Here is a 26,396-nt window from a genome sequence, read left to right as displayed (position 1 = left end):
CGTACATGAAATATTCAACGTGTGAATGTGAAAATACATCAGGGTTTTATTTATTCTGTAGCTCTGTAAAAACTACTCTTTTAATTAAGACAGAAAAACTCTGAAGATAATAAAAAATAGTTTGAGCACTGGGACATACTGGGTTGGAAACTCTAATGTCCCATCCAGATTTAGGGAACAAAGAATGTCCTATCTCAGAAGAATGCATCCAAAGGCTACAAATATTCAAATCTCTTATCTTCTGCTATTTAAGTCAGGTACTGTGTCTATAGTGCAGTTGGTAATCCAGTTGGACCATGTGTATTGTAGACATGTCTCAATGCAGAAAGCATTACATTTGTGCCTAGAGAAAAATAATTTAAGAAATATTAGCCACATAATCAAATTTTATAGCCTTAACCCTTTGCTCAAATAGCATCCCTTATATAATTTATTTTTATTTCTAAGTGATGGTCTTAAAGATTGTAGTGTTTCCTTTCGACAAGAATTTGCATGTGACTTTACCTATGTGCCTTAATAAATCAATCAAATGCTGTCATATAAACTATATATTCCTCCAAATAAGTTTATGCATTTATATCAGTTTGTGTTTGGGACATCTGGAACTTATATGTGGTAGAAAAAATATCACTTATTATCAAAATATATTTTCTGTTTTCATGGGATAATGTCTATGTATTTATTTTTAGAATTTGTCTCATGCACCCATCATCACCTTCTGGGCCCATGTGTGAATTCCTGAGTAGTAGCAGTTAATTATTTCAGAGATATGATCAGAGATTCAGATACATTCAGAGACGTTCAGAGAACATCAATCATGTAGGTGTCTTGGTAAATATTTAAGAGGAAGATTTGAAACAATTTTTCATGGTATTACTTGTTCTAATGAAACAACAAAAGAAAAGAAACATTTTTTCCCCTTCTGTCATTCTCCTTCTGTCATTAAGACATTGTGAGAAATCAAGACCAAATGCTAAAAATCACTTGGTAGTTTGAAACTCTACACCCTTCCCCAAGGAAGATCAGTACATAACATTTTACTTGAGTATATTACTAAAAGGATCAGTCTTGGAGGGAGGCATATTCATATTTTTGATAATGAATGGAATAATTGGACTCATTTCTGAGTTTGAGATTATAGAAGGATTTCTTACAGAGGAACTTGTTCCAAGACATTCAATGCAATGAATATGCAATAAAGGTCAACCTTCTCCCACCCAGCTCCATAGATCAGCAACAGAATTGAAGTCAGACATTTCTTACTTAGAGATAAGAATAGAATTTTGTGACAGCCTACCCACTAGATGACAGAAACTTAAAGTAAATTAACTCTAATCATCATAACACTCTAAGATTGTTTCTCTCATTTTACATGGGTGAAAATGAAGTCCAAAGAGGTTGTGTTACTTGCTGAATAACATCCTCTGCATATAATGAAATTTGTTTTATATCACACAGGCGGGTATTGTATAATACATACACACATACACACACACACACACACACACACAATACAGGAAAGATTATAGTAGGGTTTATTTTAAGTTATTGTTTATGTAGCTATTTGTCAGGAAGAAGTATGCTTCATGGTCAACAATCTACATTTGGAGAAATTTTTTTTTCTTTTTTTTTGAGACGGAGTCTCGCTCTGTTGCCCAGGCTGGAGTGCTGCTGCACGGTCTTAGCTCACTGCAACCTCCGCCTCCCGGGTTCAAGTGATTCTCCTGCCTCAGCCTCCTGAATAGCTGGGATTACAGGCACCCGCCACCACGACTGGCTAATTTTTTGTATTTTTAGTAGAGATGGGGTTTCACCAACATTGTTGGCCACGTTGGTCTCGAACTCCTGACCTTGTGATTTGCCCACCTCTGCCTCCCAAAGCACTGGGATTACCCCCGTGCCTGGCCAGAAGATGCTTAATAAACATTTGATGAAAGATTGAATGAATGGAATAGCATTGCATTAAGCTTCTATTTGTGGCAAGGTAAATCATTTATTAACGTCGTATAAAAGCAATACAGCCATATTTTAAGAAAAGATTAAGAATGTAGTTTGTAGAGATGCTTTATTCTGATGAGCATAGGAAGTAACAAAATCTTGTATTTTCCAGTTTCCAGTAGAGACTAAAATTATTTCCAGAGTCATGTTCAACTTTAGATGCAATTTGCAGACAGAACCCTCCACAAAATTCTTTAAGTCATTACTCTCTATTCCTCAAAAAGGATTTGTTTGAAGGCACTATAATGCTTCCTTGTCCTTGAGTCCTTTTTTAGAATATGTATTTTACAAAACTGCAGTAGGAAAAAAAAAAACTATCCAATGGAACAATGCTTATGTTTTCTAAAATTAGTGGATTTTTAAAGTTTCTAAAGCTCTCCAGGTGGAAAATAAACTGAAATTGAATTATTTAAGGCACAGCGATTTAAGGAAGTTTCTTGAGAGAAATTCAAAATCAATCTTATTTCAGTGGCAACTTCAGTAGCTTCTATACAATGAATAACATTAGTCATATTTCAAAAAAATCAGATGTGCATAATAAAGCATCTGTTTTAGACCGATCCTCAACTCAGACAACATTTCTGCTTAGCTGAAAAAATAGTGGAAGAAAATATTCAGCTCATTTTTGATAAAATATTAATCTAGTCCTTCTTTATGAAATTGTTAATGTTTGTCACAGAAAGTTAATATTTGCAATTTCTCTATTCAGCAGTGTGGTTGAAGAATGAAATTATCTTGCTTCAGAATGCAGTTATTTGCATTCAGCTGCTGGTCATGCACAAAAAAGATTTATATTTCATTTTATGACTGAGATTTGTTTATATGAAATATGTGAAAAAATGCTTTTTGAAAAAAAAACCCAACTTTTTTTCCTTTTCTCTTATAATTATCAGGCTATCAGTTTTTCTTGTTGGGTGAATCAAAATAAATAACCTAATGTTTTATTCCTTTTGCATCATCTTTAATAACAACTGTTTCCTGAATATAAGCCATATTGAGGGAGCCATGCAGGCTTGGAATTGGGGCGAGGTGGAAATACTGTTTTCTTTTTTTTTTTTTTTTTTGAGACGGTGTCTCGCTCAGTCGCCCAGGCTGGAGTGCAGGGCGCAATCTCGGCTCACTGCAAGCTCCGCCTCCCGGGTTCACGCCATTGTCCTGCCTCAGCCTCCTGAGTAGCTGGGACTACAGGCACCCGCCGCTATGCCCGGCTAATTTTTTTTGTATTTTTAGTCGAGACGGGGTTTCACCGTGTTAGCCAGGATGGTCTCCATCTCCTGACCTCGTGATCCGGCTGCCTCGGCCTCCCAAAGTGCTGGGATTACAGGCGTGAGCCACTGGGCCCGGCCTAAAATACTGTTTTCAAGGGGCTTCTACGTGGCATTGGCAGAGCCTTACAGGTGGGGATGCTCTTACAAAGCCCCCTCTGCTCTGGAAAAAATGGATCTTGTTTTTTTGTGCCAGATTCTGGGCTCTTTTTCATTTCCGGTTAGAAGGATTAGAACCAAATTTTTTGTTGTGCCCCTTGTTCTTGAATATTTAGTTTTATAATTCCTCTTAGAAGTTGGGCTCTCTGCATCTATACAGTAGTTTGGGTTTTCACTTCTCAGATTCTTACAGATTTGCATAAATAAGCTCATCTGCATTCTTTGTGAAATTAAACTTAAGTTCACAAGGCCCCTTAATGTGGGAGGATCTCTAATCAGAGAAAGATGATGGATTGAATTCTGAAATCTGATTCATGCACACCCTACACATAAGATTGTCCTAATCCCTAAGGAATCTCCCTCCTCTCATCTCTGCCACTGGGTAAGGATTCTCCCTCCCTGATCAGCCTTTTAAGATTGGAATTTAATTTTATTTTAAGAAGTGCCAGGGTCCTTACACTTTTGAGTATCTTTTAGAGGTGAGGCCAGAACAGCACTAATAAGTCAACTCATAAGAAAATAAAGAGCAAAAGAGGGAGGTGTATTTTTATTTAGACTAAACAAATAAGTAGGCTTCTTCCTAGTTAAAACCAATTAACAGCTCTCTTCTGGGAAAAAAAATAATCACCTTAATGTTGGAGGACATTAATAACATTTTAAATGTCATATTGGTTAGGAATCTTCTTGGCTGCAAGGCACAAAAATCGTTGTTGTTCCTAAAGTGACTTAAACATTTAAAATATCCTTTTACTCAACTAAGAGGGATTTCAGATGTCAGCAGTCCAAACCTAGTACAGCTGCTCAGTGATGCCATCAGGGACCTTTCTTTGGCCCACTCTGTCATCCTTAGCTTTTTGGCTTCTTACCTTCATGGTTGTCACCTCATGGTTCCCAGTGGCTAGTGTGTCTCCAGGCATCATCTATTCCAGCGAGGATGAGTAAGGGCAAGAAGCAGAAACTGCACAATTCTTGTATGTTCTATTGGCCAGGACTATGTCACATCGACCTCTCCAAATCTGCTAGGGAGGCTAATAATGTGCATTTTTCCATTTTGTAGCTTTCTGAGGTATTGAGCAGAAAGGGTAGTTGGAAAATGAAATGGGGATGTGTGAATATTCTCAGCTCATCTTTCATGTTGCTGATGTCAGTTAGCACTATGTGATTTGGTGAGTTCTACACAACTTGGTACTTTTCTTCTTTTTAATATCTTATAAGTTTCCTTACAAAATTTTAGGAAGAATTGTTACTAAAAATCCCGGCCAGGCACGGTGGCTCATGTCTGTAATCCCAGCACTTTGGGAGGCCAAAGCGGTCGGATCACCTGAGGTCAGGAGTTCGAGACCAGCTGGCCAAAATGGTGAAACCTCATCTCTACTGAAAATACAAAAATTAGCCAGGCATGGTGGTGTATGCCGATAATCCTAGCTACTTGGAAGGCTGAGGCAGGAGAATTGCTTGAACCCAAGAGGCAGAGGTTGCAGTGAGCCGAGATCGCACCAGTGCACTCCAGCCTGGGCAACAAAGCAAGACTCCATTTTGGGAAAACAAACAAACAAACAAACAAAACAAAAAACTCAAAGCCTCTCAAAGGAGTACTTAGTTTTCAAACCCTCTGTAGACACATTCTTATGAACCCACATATGTAAGAAGATTCCAAAGATCTTATATTGTCACCTTGTTTTCTAAGTGGCAGTTTTAACGATTCTTCATTTAAAAGCAAATTCAGTCAACCTGGTGCAAATCATCACAATGAGCTATTTACTCTTTTGTGCTGTTTCTCTGATGAACTTCTTGCTGTCTTTGTTTCTAGTTCTCATTTTGGCCTTTCTATATTCCCAGTGTTATTGTATGTGTTCACCCTGGGTAGTAAAGCATTATTGACTTGCACCTGACTCAAAACTTTGGATTGTTGAAGAGGAAAACTCTCTCTGGCTTACTAAATTCTTAACCTGGGTTGGCTGTTTCTCAACAGGGAACATTGGAATATTATAGCTGCCAGCTAAACCTTCACTGTGGTGCAGTTTTGGGAACAAATCCATCTCTTGATGTAACTGAAATACTCATCTACTCTCCTCCATATAGGTATTTGGCATTCCAAGCCTACTTCCCACTCTGCTTGATCTTCCAGAGTCTCTGTGTTCTCTGCTTGAGTGGCTGGGCTTTGATTGGGTACATTGCAGTTGCAGGCTCTCTCCTTTATTTTATTTTATTTTTTTGAGACGGAGTCTTGCTCTGTCGCCCAGGCTGGAGTGCAGTGGCGTGATCTCGGCTCACTGGAAGCTCCTCCTCCCGGGTTCACGCCATTCTTCTGCCTCAGGCTCTCCGAGTAGCTGGGACCACAGGCGCCCGCCACCACGCCCGGCTAATTTTTTTTTTTTTTCTCTGTATTTTTAGTAGAGACGGGGTTTCACCGTGTTAGCCAGGATGGTCTCGATCTCCTGACCTCATGATCTGCCCACCTCGGACTCCCAAAGTGCTGGGATTACAGGCGTGAGCCACCACACCCGGCCCTCTCCTCTCTTAAATTTGAATGGCAGTAGATATCAGAGGACACTGGGAAGACAGCAACAGTATGGTTTCTTTCACTGGCTTGCGTCTCCAGGGTGTCGGACTTCTTTTGTGTCCGAGATACAATGAGAAAATGCGTCCTGGAATTTAACAGCCAACTAAAAACCCTGAAAAAATATCCCTCCAAATATAAACAAGCAATAAACAATCCAGAATATATGAAGGGCCAAGGATTTCCCTTCGTGTAAATTAAAATAGACAAAAGTAGTGAGCACATGCAGCTTTGGAGAAGACAGTTCTTTATATGAAAGGGCAGAATCTATTTCTAAGAACTGGGGCAGAAGACTGTTAGCCATAGAGGTATGTGCACATGTGTAATGGTTAATTTGTGTTAACTTAACCAGGTCATGGGGTGCCAGGATATTTGGCTAAACATTACCTCTGGCTTTGTCTGGGAGAATGTTTCTGAATGAGATTCACGTTTGGGTCCCAGGACTGAGTACAGCAGCTTGCCTTCCCCAATGTTGCTGGCATCTTCTGATCTATTGAGGACCTGAATAGAACAAAAATGTAGAGGAGGGGATAATTTACTGTGAACTGTGAAACTGGGACATAGGTCTCCTCCTCCCCTTGGATTCAGACTGGAATTTACATCATCAGCTCCCCTGGTTCTCAGGCCTTTGGACTCTGGACCTACTCCCCTGGGTTTCCTGGGTCTCCAGCTTGCAGATTCCAGGTGGTTGATCAATTGTGGCACTTCTCAGTCTTTATAATCATATGAGCCAATGCCTTGTAATAAATAAATCTCTCCCTCTACATATATACACACACACACACACACTCACATATATAAATATATACCATGGGTTCCATTTCTCTAAAGAATTCTAACACAAAGTTATACCCATGATGACAGAAGAAACAATCAAAGTGCAGGCAGAGTCCTTTGTTCCTGTGTCACCCCCAAACTGTTGCATCATTCCACTGCCTGCCCCAGCCACACCCCACCCTGTACTCCCCCTCCACAGCTTCAGATCCTGAGATGCTAGGCATTAGGAGACTCTGGTTTGAGAGTGTGGTCTAGAGTCAACAGTTTAAAGCCATCTGTAGTTTACTAAGATATCTCTGAGAATCTAGAAGGCAAATTAGAAAAGCCTTGTAAATACAGGAACACTGAGGCTGGGGCAATAAGGGAAGCAACTGGGGTGCTTAGTAAAGAGGAGACTTTTGCATGACAGTCACCAAGTTTCAAATTCTGACTCCACCACTGCCTGCTGAGATCTTGAGCAAGTACCATAGGCCCTCTGAGTATCAGTTTCCTTACCTATCTCTAGAAATAATACAAGGGAAAATAATACATCCCACCAAATTTTGGGGAGGATCTAATGATTTAAGAAATGTGTACATGATAAATGTGTGCCTGATCACAAGGTGGTAGCCATTAATATAAAATTCACAAACTATGAAACAAATTCATTATTTGGATGCATTGACTACATAATGGGGTTAGACAGATGCAGTGCTCATTTCTGTGTTTACTTGCTGTACATGAAGTTTTTTTTTGAGATAGAGTCTTGCTTTGTCTCCCAGGCTGAAGAGCAGTGGCACGAACTCGGCTCACTGCAACCTCCACCTCGCAGGTTCAAGCAATTCTCTTGCCTCAGCCTCTCGAATAGCTGGGATTACAGGCACACGCCACCATGTCCAGCTAATTTTTGTATTTTAGTAGAGATGGGGTTTCACCACGTTGGCTAGGCTGGTCTGAAACTCCTGACCTCACGTGATCCACACGTGTCGGCCGCCCAAAGTGCTGAGATTACAGGCGTGAGCCACCATGCCAGGTGTACATAAAAATTTCTATGCATGAGGTGTGAGGTGACAAGTAACTGTGTGAAGACTTTCTACAAACACCATCATGTTTGAAGTATTTGATTCATAATTCATTAAGGAATATTTTCATTGATGAAGTATGCATCTTACTTCCTTTATCTCATTTTTTGCCCATAAATTTAATTGTTGGGTTTAATTATAATCACTGTATAATTACTAAATCTTGGCATTAATTATATCACATTAAGCCATTAATGATATTATTCAGCATAAAACTAATTAAGTCATGAACATACATTGCCCACGGCTTACCTGTAATACCCTGTTTCTTTCCTCTGTTTTGTTTTTTTTTAATTTCATCTTTTTTTTCTAACACATTTGAAAAGTCTTCTTAATGACTTAGGGTTTTTTTTTTTCTTTTCTTTTCTTTTTTTTTTTTTTTTAGTCCTATTCTCTCAGAATTTACAATACCCACAACTGACTTATGGAGCCTTATTTCCTGGGTGCAACTTTCTCCTCTCACCTACCAACAGCCTGGACTCATGAATTTCTCTTTCCAGACAAAAGGGGCTGTGAGGTTGTTTAGTGATGTTTCCTAAGACTGGCTTCTTGCCACAAAATGTAAACCTTCCTGTCTGTCATTCCAGATACAAATTTTTGCTAAGTACATATTAAAAAATATATATCTTGTTATTTTCTGGATGAGACCCATGTCAGAAGATCACTATATAGTAGAAAGGCCATGAAATTCTATTCAAGTAGACTTGATTTCTTGTTCTGGCTCCAATTCATTGTTCCATTCTACACAAAACTCCTTACCAATTTGGGGCCTTAGTTTCTATATTTATAAACAGGGAGTTGGCCTGGATGCTGTTGAAAGTATACATAGCTCTAAACTTGTAGAACCACTTCTAGTAAAATGTCATTACCAGTTAATCACTTATATGTTCAAACTATCTCACTGCTAACCTTTGTGCAAATAAGAAAAAAAGATCCTTTCGTATCTCATCCGCTAAAGAAAATGTAATGCATCTACATCTATATTGATTGCTCATTTGAATGCCTTCCCTCATATATATTTAGTATACAATCTGAACAGCGTAGATGGTAAACATGTAAAATAATATTTATCAGTTAATATCTAAGCAAGGATTATCAACATCACAGAATAGGCATCCATGTAAACACAAAACAGAATAAAGAAAGAAATGTCAGAAGGAATGGGCAAGGGTGCTGCTGTGACATGAAGTAAGAGGCCAGATTTATCCTAGACCAGACAGGACAAGCAGGATTCATTTTGTATGCCAGCTACAGTTGATAATCGCTGAATGTTACCTTGAGCAGGACTCCGACCTAGGCAGTGGGACAGTTTCCTGTGGGTATAGTGATGTCTTCTATGGGTGGGAAGGGGGTGTGGTGGCATGTATCTGCCATCCCTTGTCCAGAGCCAGCTCACTGTCCCACGTACCCTTTGACAAATAAAACCTAAACTCTTTCTTAGCAGAGGAAGATGCTGAGCCTCACTCAGCATATGTTAAGACACTAACATATTCCTGGCAGAGAAAATATAATGAATAAGGTAAATCGAGGGTCCCAGTTGTTGTTTACTTTATTTATTTATTTTTATTTTTGAGACGGAGTCTTGCTCTGTCACCCAGGCTAGAGTGCAGTGGCGCGATCTCAGCTCACTGCAAGCTCCGCCTCCCGGGTTCACGCCATTCTCCCGCCTCAGCCTCTCGAGTAGCTGGGACTACAGGCGCCTGCCACCACGCCCGGCTAATTTTTTTGTATTTTTCGTAGAGACGGGTTTTCACCATGTTAACCAGGGTGGTCTGGATCTCCTGACCTTGTGATCCGGCCGCCTTGGCCTCCCAAAGTGCTCGGATTATAGGCATGAGCCACCGCGCTCGGCCCTGGCATTTACTTTTTAATTCGTATCTGGGGTTACATTTTGGGAGCTTTGTAAAGTCGTAATTGATCAAAGCTCTTTGGCTTTACTTGAACAACTCTAGGAGCAGAGAGTTTTCTGCACCTCTATCTTCAGACAGTTTTCTTTATAGGAGAAATCTTTTTTAAGGAGAACGGTAACTTTCATTCACTTGTTCCAGTTTTGTCCCTTAAAGACACAAAAAATTAAGTAAGGTCTTTGCCCACAGCACAGTCTTCGGATACTCAAAGCCACCAGATTCCCTAGGGATGTAGCTCATGTGGCTAATTTCTCATGTGCTGTGGCAGAGCCATGCTTCCCTTCTGCTCACTTTGCTCTGAGGTGCTCCTATACATTTCAGTTTTTCTTAAAAATGTGACCCTGAAATCAGTTTTTTTCCCCAGAGGAAACCTGTTTTTATTTCTTTTAGTTGTTTATTTAGATACTTATCTCCATATTTCTAAATAATATGTTTATCATGCTTTTAAATAAAACTTTCTTGCTTTGTCAAGTTTACACAGCCCCTCATCTCCAGTTAGCTTCTCCTGTTCTCTCAGTAGGTTTATTGTAAATATTTTTATATTTTTTTCTTATTTTTTTTGTTTTTCTTTAGTTAATATAAGTTATTTGGATCAGTTTCAATATACCTGTAATTAGTTAGCTTTATTGCCTCTATCAAATGCCTGTTAATCAATCTTTACTCCAAACACACACACATCTACTATTCAATTTTTTTCTTTATTTAATTCCCATGAATTCTTTTGTTCATGAGGCTCAATTCACTACTACAGTTTGGACTAGTGGGTTTTTGTGTTTGTTTCATAGCTGGTGTTTCCTAGATTCTGTATCTTTCTCTTTATTAATCAGCTTCCTTTATTTTGGCATGTAATAGTTCTTCAGTAGATTCCAAAGAAATGACATATTGGAACAAAGCACCAAGTTATTATATGTATGAAATGTCTATTTTCACACTCAGTTGAAAGCTAAGCTGAATATATCATTCTAAACTAAAAACAGTTTTCTTTTAAGTGGATATTATACACAGCTGCAGATTTTTTGCAACTCCTTTTGAGAGATGCAGTCTAATTACCCTCTCCTTGAGTCTGGGATGGTCTTAGTGATTCACCTGACTAATAGAATGAGGCCAAAATATTCTAGGAATTCTGAAACTAGGTCATTAAAAGCCCTTGCAACTTCCACATTTCCCTCTTAAAACTCTTGCTGTAGGGAAGCAATACACTGAGATGACCATGTCACGAAGAGGCCCAAGGTAGTCATGTAAAGAGGAGGCAGGGAACAAGAGATGACTGGGCAGTCCCCAGCTGTTCCTGCCATCCCAGCCCAGCTCCCAGATATTGCGGAAAGGAGTCATCTTGAACATTTCTAGTCAGTGGATGTGACTGAAGAAAGGAAAAACAAAAACAAAAAAAAAACCCATCTAACAACCAAAATTGAAGTCCTAGGTTATGAACCCAGTCAACCTATCCCAACTATTTTCAGCTGTTCAAGCTCCCAGGCTGAGGCCTCAGTCATCATGGGAAGAGCAAAGCCATCACTGCTGTGCCCTGACATAAATTTTTAGGCATAATCAAACGGCTGTTGCTTTAAGCCACTAAGTTTTAGGGTGGTTTGTTATTTGGCAATTGATTGAAAGCCTATCTCTGTGAGCTTTTACTATTTAATGCTGTGATTGAGAAGGTTGATATCATTCTGAGTTTCTACTCTTTTGGACTCTGAAAGCTTTTAGGACTTCTCATTACAGCAGCCTTCTGTATCTATGGCTTTTGCATCCATGGATTCAGCCAACTGTGGATCAAAAATATTTGGTAAAAAACAAAAATAACAATACAAAAATAATAAAAATACAGCATAACTACATAATAACTACACAATAAATACTATTTACATAGTATTTACACTGTATTAAGATAATACTAATTTATTACTAATTTAATACTAATTTAGAAATTATTTGGGTTATATGCATAGGTTATATGCAAATACTATGTCATTTTAAATAAGGGACTTGAGCATCCCAATATATTGGTATTGGAGATATCCTGGAACCAATCCGTGGTGATACCAAGGGACTACTGTATTCTGGGATTCTGAAACTGCATAAAGATACACCCTAATTTTCTCATTTCATTCATTGTGCTGAGTCCTTGGTAGACTTTCAAACTGGAAACTGATGTTCGTCAATTCAGGGCTGTTCTCTGATTAGTTTTTGTTGTTCATTACCATGTCAAATTAGAAATACACGTCAACTTTTTTATTCCCTCATGTTCATTTGAAAAAAAATCTAAACTCATTCTTCCTTTTTTGATCTTTTGCAGATGCTATTTGGTGCGATAATAATGGTAGCCAAATAGCCATCACCCTACGTCAAACTCATTGTCATCTTTATGTCTTGGCTTAGCCCCCTTCCATTTTTCCTCCCCTTGATATCAACAAGGCCCAGCCAGCCCAAGCCTTATGTCCTTAGGAGGACTTCCTATTATCCTGTCTCTATTCTTATCTCTCTTCTTTACGGTATTTCTAAAGTTAATATTTGTATTCATCACCGTTATATGCAGAGAAGTAAGCACTTCAGGTCAGTGCTGCTCAGTAGAAATATAATGCAAGCCAAGTATTTCATTAAGACTTTCTAGTAGTCACAATAAAATAGGTAAAATTAATTTTAATCATGTATTTCATTTAGCCCAATATAGATAAAAAATTAAAATATTATTATCATTTAACCTGTGATCAATGTAAAAATATTAATGAGCCATTTTGCATTTCTTGGTATAAAGTCCTCAAAATACATTGTATATTTTGGTCCTTACAGAATATCTCATAATGTTATAGATAGTACTTTTTTACTTATTGATAATTGTATTTATTTAAGTAACTTTGTTTGGATGCTATAGAAAGTAGTGTGATGAGTTTTGTCATGTTTTGATGTCTAAATTTTACTTTTTCTGCTCTTTCTTTGCTAATTAATGGCAGCTCAGAAACTGCAAGCTATTGAGTACAGAACAGCATGCATTTCTTCCGGCTTGTTAACTTGATCTTTCCAACTACCTCATGAATTGTTTGGTTCTCCTATATTCCCTTAGTACCTCGTGTAATGTTGAGAATATTTCAGACATTTGAAATTCTTGATTTCTTCTCTTTCTCTCTCTCATCTCTGTCTCACTTTCTCTTTACTTTCTTCTCTTTCTCTCTCTCATCTCTATCTCACTTTCTCTTTACTTTCACTTTGTTCAAAAAAAGTGTTTCAAATTTCTTAAACAGCATAACATAAAATCACGTTGACTATCTTGATAGTTATAGTCATCAGAGAGTGTTTTAGAACTGTAACTTAGAACTTTAATTTCATAAATAATGTAATATTCATCAAGATGCTTTCTGTTGAAGTGCTCAATGGCTATTTCTTCTCCAGGATAACCAGTACTAGTTACTCCAAATATATCCTAGCTAACATTTGTAAACATTCCAAATTAAAAAATTTTCCTTTGTGAATTATCTTTAAAAACTTATGAAATTATGCTTCTACTTGCTTATTGTAATTGTAATATATTTAGCTTCCATAAAAAACTCTTTAATCAATTTCAATGTTCTCATTTAGCTGCAATATTTGTGTGGTTCCTTCAGCACAATGTTGATGCTGTAAAACATATCTAAGGTGCAGAAGACATTTATTTCCATGGGATTTTTCAGACTGGGAAAATGATTGTATTCTAACTTTTAACTACATTTTAATATAAATGTACTTTTAACCATATCTTTAAAGTATCTCTCCACTAACTTAAATATCTTAATTTTTAAAGTAATGCACATTATAAAAATGCATCCTAAAAGCTCTTGGGCAGGATCATTAAGTGTTCTACTTATATAATTTTCAACTAATTTAATTGCACTTTAATTTTATGGAGTTTTAGAGTAGTCACGTACATGATGTTATTGCAAATTGTCCAGGTCCTGTTTTCAACCCCTTTATCAGAAGATTTGTGGAACTAAAAGGAATTTACACAATGTGGGGAACTTTAATAAGCTACCTGGTGAAGAGTTAGGAGATACAAACTGATGGAAGATAAAAAGAGGAGAAGATGACTTAATCAAATACAAGTAATTGGGGGTATGAGGTAAAGGAGAGAAAGAAATGGTAATTTGCACCCACTGCTTTGGAGGACTGCTGTAAGTTAAGCAACAATTTCCTAATATTTTATTCTTGGTAAATTATTAATACCAATTACTTAATTTTGATGGATGGATAATGTGCCACTGAATGGAAAGGAGAATTATTTTTCTGGTTATGAGAGAATAAAGTGAATCTTCAGATTTCTAGGTCTACATTCTCCTAAGAACAAAATCGAATGATTATCTCCTGTCTTAGTCTGTTTGGGTTAGTATACCAAAATACCATAGACTGGGTGGCTTATAAACAACAGAAATTTATTTCTCACAGTTCTGGAGACTGGGAAGTTCAAGATTGAGACATCAGCAGATTCAGTGTCTGCTAAGGACCTGTGTCCTGATTCATAGAAAGCCCTTTCTTTGCTATGTTCTTATGTGGTTGAAGGAGTAAGGGAGCTCTCTGGGGCCTCTTTTATAAGAACACTAATCCCATGTGAAAGGGTTTTACCCTCATGACCTAATTACCTTCTGGTAAGGTTTGGCTCTGTGTCCTCACCCAAACATCATTGTGTTGAAGGTGGGGCCTAGTGGGAGGTGATTTGATCATGGAGGTGGTTTCTAATGGCTTAGCACCATCCTCCTAGTGCTGTCTCATGATAGCGCTCTTACAAGATCTGATAGTTTAAAAATGCAGCACTTTCCCCTTCGTCTCTCACCTGCTGCCATGTAAAACATGTCTTGCTTCCCCTTTGACTTCTTCCATGATTGTGAATTTTCTGAGGCCTCCCCAGCCACGTGGAACTGTGAGTAAATTACACCTCTTTTCTTCGTAAATTACCCAGTCACAGGTAGTTCTTTAAAGCAGTGTGAAAACAGACTGATATACCTCCCAAAGGCCGCACTTCCCAATACCATTACAATGGAGGTTAAGATTTCAACATACAAATTTTGGGGCCTAAACATTCAGTTTATAGCATTTCCTGTCCCTCCCTGACTGCCAAAGACTATCCTAAGTAAGACTATGACTAACACTTCAAGAAAAACAAATATCTCATTTAAACATTTCTTGGGTGAAGATCAGGTCTCTCCCATGTGCTTCAATAGAACATTATTCAATGTTCATTATGTACCACTAGAAAAAGCAACAGGAAAAATAACTGCAGGAAAAGAAATGTTAAATGTTGAGAATTGACCTGGAATGAGCAGTGAGCCAAAGTTAGGCCCAGAGAGAGAACAGATAAGCAGAGGGAGATTATTAATGACATCTAACACAACATGCCAGGTGGTGTCTCAGTACTTATATTGTTTACTTTATCCTAAATGTGAGGTAGGTGCTGATCTTTTATTACACACATTTTAAAAATGAGAAAGCTGATACATAGAGATGTTATGTGACTTGCTCAAAGCTACATACCTGGTAAGTTGCAAAGTTAAACTTTGAAACCAGGCAGTTTGACTTAAATGGCAAGGTTTGACTTAAATGGCAAGGTTGTGATTAGTAGTGTGATAGGTTGGAAGTAGGTTTTTGCTAATTATTATTCTAAAATTTGGTCAATAATTTATATTTAATTCAAAATTTTCTCTATATATTACCTTCATTACCTTGCATTCTCTTACAGATTTTAAGTTATTGTATATATAATGAAAAAGAGTTTCATTAGCTCCTACTTGTCATGAAGGTCTCAGCATGAATGCCAGTTATCTAGAATAGTGTTTCTCAAACTTCCTTAGCAGAAAGATTACCAGAATCTGTTAAAAATGCATATTTGGAGGCCCTAACTTCATAATTACTACCTTTTTTTTTTTTTTTTTTTTTTTTTTTGAGACAGAGTCTTGCTATGTCACTCAGGCTGGATTGCAGTTGTATGATCTTGGCTCACTGCTACTTCTGCCTCCTGGGTTCAAAGGATTCTTCTGTCTCAGCCTCCCAAGTAGCTGGGAATACAAGCACACACCATCATGCCCAGCTAATTTTTATATTTTTAGTAGAGATGGGGTTTAACCATATTGGTCAGTCCGATCTCAAACTTCTGACCTCAGGTGATCCACGGCGTTGGTTTCCCAAAGTGCTGGGTTTACAGGCATGAGCCATCATGCCTAGCCTGAAGGCCTCGACTTCAAAAGTTTTGATTTTGAAAGCCTAGGTTAGATCTTTGCAATTTTTATTCAAATACAATTAGGAAAAAAAAATCTGTTATTGGATGCTGTCCCTGGCACAAAGACTCCTTTGATGGGCGACGTAATACCCTCCGACAATCTCACATGTAACCCATTGGAACATTTTCCACATTTTATGGTTATTGCTCACTTACTCATCTTCACTCTATTTTAGACTCTGAAGTCTTTAAGGGCAAGAATTGTGTCACTCCACTGTTGTACCTCTAATATCTTCTACTCACCTTTGATATAGCGGATGCTTTGTAGCTGTGTGTTGAAGGAAAGATCTGTAGAATGTGAAGGATTGAGTGAATGAATGATTGTGAGATAGCCTTACAGTGTGCAAAATAATAAATTATTTTGAGATGACTAGATTTAACGTGCCTAATTGTCTCACTTTACTTAATATGTGTAGACTAAAACACTGTTTGTTTTAGGATTCTATTCTGCATAACAATCTCAATGCTCAGCGGCTTATGTTTCTCTTTTCTTCTCTCTCTGCTGATACTGCCCAATTTTACCTTTCCTTTCAAATTCAACTCCCTAAATGTTATTCCTCTTCACAGAATTTCTCAGAATATGCTCCTATGCTAAACTATGCTTATATACTTCTCTTTTTGTATTATATTTATTGGAAATGGATACATACTTTAGCAATTTTATTGGAAGAATCAAAGTTCCAAAATGTGGTAGTTGCTGATTGTCCTTCTCCTTGGCAGAAGCCAGAGTCTTAGATTTTTATATTAATGTCTTCTGTCATAGCATAGACCTTGATCAATGACGGAAACACATCATTCAATTTAACAACAATTTAATGAGTATGCTAGCATGATGTTAAACACCAGAGAAGAGCAATTTAGTACATAGAGTCTTTTTCTATTTTTTTTAGCATTCTCCCACACATTAGCCCATTTTTATTCTTGAAACAACCATTTCAACTAGGCAGAACATTAGGGATTTTTCTTACTTTTTCCCAAACAGTAAGCTTAAAAGTAGAAGTTAAACACCTGCCTAGTGACTCACTTGGGACTGGAACTCATTTTATAAAATTTGAGAGGCAATACAATCCAGGCTCTCTCTGTACGAATTCATTCAATTAAATCAACAAACATTTACTGAGCCAATCCCTGGTGATGGGTAGTGGTAAAAACTGGGGTTTCAAAAATAAATAAGAAATTCCACTTGCCCTCAAGTAACTCAGGGATTACTATAGGAAATAGACATGTAAGCAAATACATTATAATCAACATGTAAATGATATTATAAAGGTATGAACCTGAGTGTGGATTGTAGAGGAAGGAGCAAAACTTGCCAAGGGCCAGCAAGAAAGGCTTTTTTTCTTTTTAAGTTCTGTTTTGAGCATGAGAAAGATAATGCTGATATTGGTGCCTGTGGAATGGTTGCAGGGGCGGGGTGGGATTGAAGGTGGAGAGTGTGGGAATTGAAATACTTCCAGAAACAAAGAACAACCTTACAGAGGCAGCGGATTATAAAAGACCCAGCTCCTTTACGGCAAGTGAGATTTTCAGTGCTGCTCGACTAGAGCCAGACAGGACAACAGGATGCTGGTGAAGGCAAATATTGCGATGTTCCTTTCAACTAACGTGAAGCCTCTTTCTTTATTTAAAGGGATTCACTGATAATCTTTTAAGACAATAGTTGAGAAAGAGGACTGTTGTGGGACTGCTTGGGATCTGGTATTCTTAGCAGTCTGTTTCAAACTTAAATATACATTCCCGTCTCAGCACAACAAAATATTTAGAAAGAAGTTTAATCCCATATCACGCCAGTTAGAACGGCGATCATTAAAAAGTCTGGAAACAGCAGATGCAGACGAGGATGCTGAGAAATAGGAACGCTTTTACACTGTTGGTGAGAGTGCAAATTAGTTCAACCATTGTGGAAGACAGTGTGGCAATTCCTCAAGGATCTAGAACCAGAAATACCATTTGACCCAGCAATGCCGTTATTGGTTATATACCCAAAGGATTATAAATCATTCTACTATAAAGACAAATGCACACGTGTGTTTATTGCAGCACTATTTACAATAGCAAAGTCTTGGAACCAACCCAAATGCCCATTTGGATAAAGAAAATATGGCATATATATAACATGGAATACTATGCAGCCATAAAAAAGAATGAGTTCGTGTCCTTTACAGGGACATGGATGAAGATGGAAACATCATCCTCAGCAAACTAACACAGGAACAAAAAACCAAACACCACATGTTCTCACTCATAAGTGGGAGTTAAACAATGAGAACACATGGACACAGGGAGGGGAACATCACACACCAGGGCCTGTTGAGGAGTGGGGAGAAAGGGGAGGGCGAGCAATAGGACAAATACCTAATGCGTATGGGGTTTAAAACCTAGATGATGGGTTGATAGGTGCAGCAAACCACCATGGCACATGTATACCTACGTAACAAACCTGCACATTCAGCACATGTATCCCAGAACTTAAAGTAAATTTTTTTTAAAAAGAAAGAAGTTTTAACACCACATTTTATAATCCAGCTTGCCTTTTAGAAGTCTTACCCCCACCCCGAAATGGTTTGCAAAACACTCTTTTGAACCAAATGTAGCACTCCTTTTCTTACATTTGAAATACATTTTTGTGCTCCTTAACGACTTGTGTTCTGGAAGCTGCTCCACTGGTGCCTCAAGGAATCTTCCCAGGAATGGTACCTGGAGAGGTAGAAACAGAGGAGATGCACATGGCCTTGTACTATGTCTTACCATGTCTGGATTAATTATTCAGCCACAGGGAAACCAAAACAATATCTAACAATGAACTTGGAAGACCCGTTTTAATTTTGAAGAAACTATTTCTGGAGGGGATGTCGCCAATATTAGGTAGACACATTAGAACAGAGTTACTGAAATTGGAGGGATCAGAGAGAAGCCTGTTAGGGGAGTGTAAGAGGCCAGGGCCTGCTTGGGTATTGCCACTGCAACTTAGCAAGGAACACCTGAATTTGGAGACATTTTGAGGTACAAACGACTACACTTAATGATCGATCTATTGAAGGCAATAAAGGAGTTGCTGGGGATTGAGGACCCCTTCAAGGTTTCTAACTATAGAGATCGCTCAGACACATGATTAACACTGGGACAAAAAGAAAACAGTAAATTGAAAAAGATGTGCGTTTGGGGAGTGGATGTATTAGGTTTGAGGTGCACTTAAATCATTGAGGTGAATGTATCAGGCATGTTAGATTTGGTTCCAGGTTAGAGGATGCTGGCATTTTGAAAGGAAGTCACTTTTAGAATTGACCACCAGTAATTGCCAGTATTATTCAAAATAGGGAAAATGCTTGTCTTTGATGTTTAAATTATCTGTGTTCTTAAAGTTGTTTTGCGTACATAGTGAAGTGACACTTTACTTCGTGAAACAACCCCACTTCTCTGATGAGTCTTTAAAAAAGAAATTCATTTATGAGTGATCTAAAGTGAAACGTGTGAAGCTGGCTACAATAGAGAAAGTTAATGATTCTACAATTTAATTGCAAGATAATGGTTCAGTCTGGGATGATAGCAGGGCTTTCCTTACGTGCACAGCTGAAGAAGGCTCACACTGTCACAGGAGTTGGCACACTACAGCCCATGAACTAAGAATCAGTTTTATATTTACAAGGGACTGAAATAAATAAAAAAAAAATATGTTCAGACTCTATGAGGCCTTTAATACCTAAGATATTTACTATCTGGCTTTTTCTAGAAAAAGTTTACTGACTCTTGGTCCAGCAAATGGCTCTGTTAATTTAAATAATTGGATGGCTGTATGATTGAGTTTTTGTTGGTTTTGGTATTATTATACTCTCTTCCTCAAATTCTTCCTGGTATTTGGTATTGGTACTTAATTGTCTTATTTTGGTTTGAAGATTCTCAAGATAGGAATTTCTCTGTTTGATAAGACCCCATTTACTTTGATCTATTTTATTTTACATATGCATATAGATAGTAGGTAGCTAAATTATCTTTCCATATATACATATATGTATGTGTGTATGTGTGTGTATTTTTATATATATATATATATATATATAAAAATATATACACACACAATTTTTTCCTTACAGTGAGGTGAGGTAAAATTTACTTCCCTATGGCTGTCACTGACTGGCGTTTCCTCTGCCTCCCAGTAAAATACAAAGAGGCCATCTGATGGACAACTCTATGCCCATGTAATGACTGCAAAATATGTTCTTTCTAAATGTTCTCCTCTAGACAAATTTATTCAATTTTTTTTTTTTGAGATGGAGTCTCACTCAGTCACCCAGACTGGAGTGCAGTGGCGCAATCTCAGCTCACTGCAAGCTTTGCCTCCCGGGTTCATGCCATTCTCCTGCCTCAACCTCCTGAGTAGCTGGGACTACAGGCACCCACCACTGTGCTAATTTTTTTTTTATTCCTAAAATAGTTTTATTTATTTATTTTTTTGTTTATATTATACTTTAAGTTCTAGGGTACATGTGCACAATGTGCAGGTTTGTTACATATGTATACATGTGCCGTGTTGGTGTGCCGCACCCATTAACTCTTCTTTATATTAGGTATATCTCCTAATGCTATCCCTCCCCCCTCCCCCGACCCCACCACAGGCCCCTGGTGTGTGATGTTCCCCTTCCTGTGTCCAAGTGTTCTCGTTGTTCAATTCCCACCTATGAGTGAGAACATGCGGTGTTGTTTTTTTTTTTATTATACTTTAAGTTTTAGGGTACATGTGCACAGTGTGCAGGTTAGTTACATATGTATACATGCGCCATGTTGGTGTGCTGCACCCATTAACTCCTCATTTAGCATTAGGTATATCTCCTAATGCTATCCCTCCCCTCTCCCGCCACCCCACAACAGTCCCCAGAGTGTGATGTTCCCCTTCCTGTGTCCATGTGTTCTCATTGTTCAATTCCCATCTATTAGTGAGAACATGCGGTGTTTGGTTTTTTGTCCTTGCGATAGTTTACTGAGAATGATGATTTCCAATTTCGTCCATGTCCCTACAAAGGATAGGTGTTTGGTTTTTTATCCTTGTGATAGTTTGCTGAGAATGATGGTTTCCAGCTTCATCCATGTCCCTACAAAGGACATGAACTCATCCTTTTTAATGGCTGCATCCTATTCCATGGTGTATATATGCCACATTTTCTTCATCCAGTCTATCATTGATGGACATTTGGGTTGGTTCCAAGTCTTTGCTATTGCAAATAGTGCTGCAGTGAACATACGAGTGCGTCTTTATAGCAGCATGATTTATAATCAATCCTTTGGGTTTATACCCAGTAATGGGATGGCTGGGTCAAAGGGTATTTCTAGTTCTAGATCCTTGAGGAATCACCACACTGTCTTCCACAATGGCTGAACTAGTTTACAGTCCCACCAACAGTGTAAAATTGTTCCTATTTCTCCGCATCCTCTCCAGCTCCTGTTGTTTCCTGACTTTTTAATGATTGCTATTCTAACTGGTGTGAGATGGTATCTCATTGCGGTTTTGATTTGCTTTTCTCTGATGGCCAGTGATGATGAGCGTTTTTTCATGTGTCTGTTGGCTGCGTAAATGTCTTCTTTTGAGAAGAGTCTGTTCATATCCTTCACCCACTTTTTGATGGCGTTGTTTGTTTTTTTCTTGTAAATTTGTTTGAGTTCTTTGTAGATTTTGAATATTAGCCTTTTGTCAGATGAGCAGATTGCAAAAATTTTCTCCCATTCTGTAGGTTGCCTGTTCACTCTGATGGTAGTTTCTTTTGCTGTGCAGAAACTTTTTAGTTTAATTAGATCCCATTTGTCAATTTTGGCTTTTGTTGCCATTGCTTTTGGTGTTTTAGACATGAAGTCCTTGCCCATGCCTATGTCCTGAATGGTATTGCCTAGGTTTTCTTCTAGGGTTTTTATCGTTTTAGGTCTAACATGTAAGTCTTTAATCCATCTTGAATTAATTTTTGTATAAGGTGTAAGGAAGGGATCCAGTTTCAGCTTTCTACATATGGCTAGCCAGTTTTCCCAGCACCATTTATTAAATAGGGAATCCTTTCCCCATTGCTTGTTTTTGTCAGGTTTGTCAAAGATCAGATAGTTGTAGATATGTGGTATTATTTCTGAGGGCTCTGTTCTGTTCCATTGGTCTATATCTCTGTTTTGGTACCAGTATCATGCTGTTTTGGTTACTGTAACCTTGTAGTGTAGTTTGAAGTCAGGTAGCATGATGCCTCCAGCTTTTTTCTTTTGGCGTAGGATTGTCTTGGCAATGGGGACTGGTTTTTGGTTCCATATGAACGTTAAAGTAGTTTTTTCCAATTCTGTGAAGAAAGTCATTGGTAGCTTGATGGGGATGGCATTGAATCTGTAAATTACCTTGGGCAGTATGGCCATGTTCACGATATTGATTCTTCCTATCCATGAGCATAGAATGTTCTTCCATTTGTATGTGTCCTCTTTTATTTCATTGAGCAGTGGTTTGTAGTTCTCCTTGAAGAGATCCTTCACATCCCTTGTAAGTTGGATTCCTAGGTATTTTATTCTCTTTGAAGCGATTGTGAATGGGAGTTCACTCATGATTTGGCTCTCTGTTTGTCTGTTATTGGTATATAAGAATGCTTGTGATTTTTGCACATTGATTTTGTATCCTGAGACTTTGCTGAAGTTGCTTATCAGCTTAAGGAGATTTGGGGCTGAGACGATGGGATTTTCTGAATATACAATCATGTCATCTGCAAACAGGGACAATTTTGACTTCCTATTTTCCTAATTGAATACCCTTTATTTCTTTCTCCTGCCTGATTGCCCCGGCCAGAACTTCCAATACTATGTTGAATAGGAGTGGTGAGAGAGGGCATCCCTGTCTTGTGCCAGGTTTCAAAGGGAATGCTTCCAGTTTTTCCCTCTTCAGTATGATACTGGTTGTGGGTTTGTCATAAATAGCTCTTCTTATTTTGAGATACATCCCATGAATACCTAATTTATTGAGAGTTTTTAGCATGAAGGGCTGTTGAATTTTGCCAAAGGCCTTTTCTGCATCTATTGAGATAATCATGTGGTTTTTGTCTTTGGTTCTGTTTATATGCTGGATTACGTTTATTGATTTTTGTATGTTGAACAAGGCTTGCATCCCAGTGATGAAGCCCACTTGATCATGGTGGATAAGCTTTTTGATGTGCTGCTGGATTCGATTTGCCAGTATTTTATTGAGGATTTTTGCATCAATGTTCATCACGGATATTGGTCTAAAATTCTCTTTTTTTGTTGTGTCTCTGCCAGGCTTTGGTATCAGGATGATGCTGGCCTCATAAAATGAGTTAGGGAGGATTCCCTCTTTTTCTATTGATTGGAATAGTTTCAGAAGGAATGGTACCAGCTCCTCCTTGTACCTCTGGTAGAATTCGGCTGTGAATCTGTCTGGTCCTGCACTTTTTTTGGTTGGTAGGCTATTACGTATTGCCTCAATTTCAGATCCTGTTATTGGTCTATTCAGGGACTCCACTGCTTCCTGGTTTAGTCTTGGGAGGGTGTATGTGTCCAGGAATTTATCCATTTCTTCTAGATTTTCTAGTTTATTTGCATAGAGGTTTTTGTAGTATTCTCTGATGGTAGTTTGTATTTCTGTGGGATCGGTGGTGATAGCCCCTTTATCATTTTTTATTGGGTCTATTTGATTCTTCTCTCTTTTCTTCTTTATTAGTCTTGCTAGCAGTCTATCAGTTTTGTTGATCTTTTCAAAAAACCAGCTCCTGGATTCATTGATTTTTTGAAGTGTTTTTTGTGTCTCTATCTCCTTCAGTTCTGCTCTGATCTTAGTTATTTCTTGCCTTCTGCTAGCTTTTGAATGTGTTTGCTCGTGCTTCTCTAGTTCTTTTAATTGTGATGTTAGGGTGTCAATTTTAGATCTTTCCTGCTTTCTCTTGTGGGCATTTAGTGCTATAAATTTCCCTCCACATACTGCTTTAAATGTGTCCCAGAGATTCTGGTATGTTGTGTCTTTGTTCTCATTGGTTTCAAAGAATGTCTTTATTTCTGCCTTCATTTCATTACGTACCCAGTAGTCATTCAGGAGCAGGTTGTTCAGTTTCCATATAGTTGAGTGATTTTTGGTGAGTTTCTTAATCCTGAGTTCTAGTTTGATTGCACTGTGGTCTGAGAGACAGTTTGTTATAATTTCTGTTCTGTTACATTTGCTGAGGAGTGCTTTACTTCCAAGTATGTGGTCAATTTTGGAATAAGTTCAGTGTGGTGCTGAGAAGAATGTATATTCTCTTGATTTGGGGTGGAGATTTCTGTAGATGTCTATTAGATCTGCTTGGTGCAGAGCTGAGTTCAATTCCTGGATATCCTTTTTAACTTTCTGTCTCATTGATCTGTCTAATGTTGACAGTGGGGTGTTAAAGTCTCCCATTATTATTGTGCGGGAGTCTAAGTCTCTTTGTAAGTCTCTCTGGATGTGCTTTGTGAACCTGGGTGCTCCTGTATTGGGTGCATATATATTTAGGATAGTTAGCTCTTCTTGTTGAATTGATCCCTTTACCATTATGTAATGGCCTTCTTTGTCTCTTTTGATCTTTGTTAGTTTAAAGTCTGTTTTATCAGAGACTAGGATTGCAACCCCTGCCTTTTTTTGTTTTCCATTTGCTTGGTAGATCTTCCTCCATCCCTTTATTTTGAGCCTATGTGTGTCTCTGCACGTGAGATGGGTTTCCTGAATACAGCACACTGATGGGTCTTGAGTCTTTATCCAATTTGCCAGTCTGTGTCTTTTAATTGGAGCATTTAGCCCGTTTACATTTAAGGTTCATATTGTTATGTGTGAATTTGATCCTGTCATTATGATGTTAGCTGGTTATTTTGCTCGTTAGTTGATGCAGTTTCTTCCTAGCCTTGATGGTCTTTACAATTTGGCATGTTTTTGCAGTGGCTGGTACCAGTTGTTCCTATCCATGTTTAATGCTTCCTTCAGGATCTCTTGTAGGGCTGGCCAGGTGGTGACAAAATCTCTCAGCATTTGCTTGTCTGTAAAGTATTTTATTTCTCCTTCACTTATGAGGCTTAGTTTGGCAGGATATGAAATTCTGGGTTGAATATTCTTTTCTTTAAGAATGTTGAATATTGGCCCCCACTCTCTTCTGGCTTGTAGAGTTTCTGCTGAGAGATCAGCTGTTAGTCTGATGGGCTTCCCTTTGTGGGTAACCCAACCTTTCTCTCTGGCTGCCCTTAACATTTTTTCCTTCATTTCAACTTTGGTGAATCTGACAATTATGTGTCTTGGAGTTGCTCTTCTCGAGGAGTATCTTTGTGGCGTTCTCTGTATTTTCTGAATTTGAATGTTGGCCTGCCTTGCTAGGTTGGGGAAGTTCTCCTGGATAATATCCTGAAGAGTGTTTTCCAACTTGTTTCCATTCTCCCCGTCACTTTCAGGTACACCAATCGGATGTAGATTTGGTCTTTTCACATAGTCCCATATTTCTTGGAGGCTTTGTTTCTTTTTACTCTTTTTTCCTCTAAACTTCTCTTCTTGCTTTGTTTCATTCATTTGATCTTCAATCACTGATACCCTTTCTTCCACTTGATCGAATGGGCTACTGAAGCTTGTGCATGCATCACGTAGTTCTCGTGCCATAGTTTTCAGCTCCACCAAGTCACTTAAGGACTTCCCTACACTTGTTATTCTAGTTAGCCATTCGTCTAATCTTTTTTCAAGGTTTATAGCTTCTTTCCGATGGGTTTGAACTTCCTCCTTTAGCTCAGAGAAGTTTGATTGTCTGAAGCCTTCTCTCAACCCATCAAAGTCATTCTCTGTCCAGCTTTGTTCTGTTGCTGGTGAGGAGCTGCGTTCCCTTGGAGGGGGAGAGGCACTCTGATTTTTAGAATTTTCAGCTTTTCTGCTCTGTTTTTTATTTTATTTTTTTTGTATCTTTACTAGAGACAGGGTTTCTCCTCTTAGACAGAATGGTTTCGATCTCCTGACCTCGTGATCCACCCGTCTTGGCCTCCCAAAGTGCCGGGATTACAGGCGTGAGCCACCACTCCCGGCCTCAACTTTTAAAATCAGTCATTTTATTTCATTTTACTATCATTATTACTTTCTGCCTGAGACTGACTTTCCAAAGCCCTTTCTCAGTTTGATTTTTTTATTTTGAGACAGAGTTTTACTCTTGTTGCCCAGGCTGGAAGGCAATGGAGCAATCTCAGCTCATTGCAACCTCTGCCCCCCAGGCTCAAGTGATCCTCCTGTCTCAGCCTTCCAAGTAGTTGGAATTACATGTCCACATCACCACGCCCACCTAATTTTTGTAGTTTTAGTAGAGATGCGGTTTTGACATGTTGGACAGGCCGGACTCAAACCCCTGACCTCAGGTGATCCACCCACCTCGGCCTCCCAAAGTGCGGGGATTACTGGCATGAGCCACTGTGCCCCATCTCTCCATTTGATTTTTT

Source organism: Pongo abelii, chromosome 8, assembly GCF_028885655.2.
Source record: "Pongo abelii isolate AG06213 chromosome 8, NHGRI_mPonAbe1-v2.0_pri, whole genome shotgun sequence".
Classification (NCBI taxonomy): domain Eukaryota; kingdom Metazoa; phylum Chordata; class Mammalia; order Primates; family Hominidae; genus Pongo; species Pongo abelii.
This window is presented reverse-complemented; position numbering follows the sequence as displayed.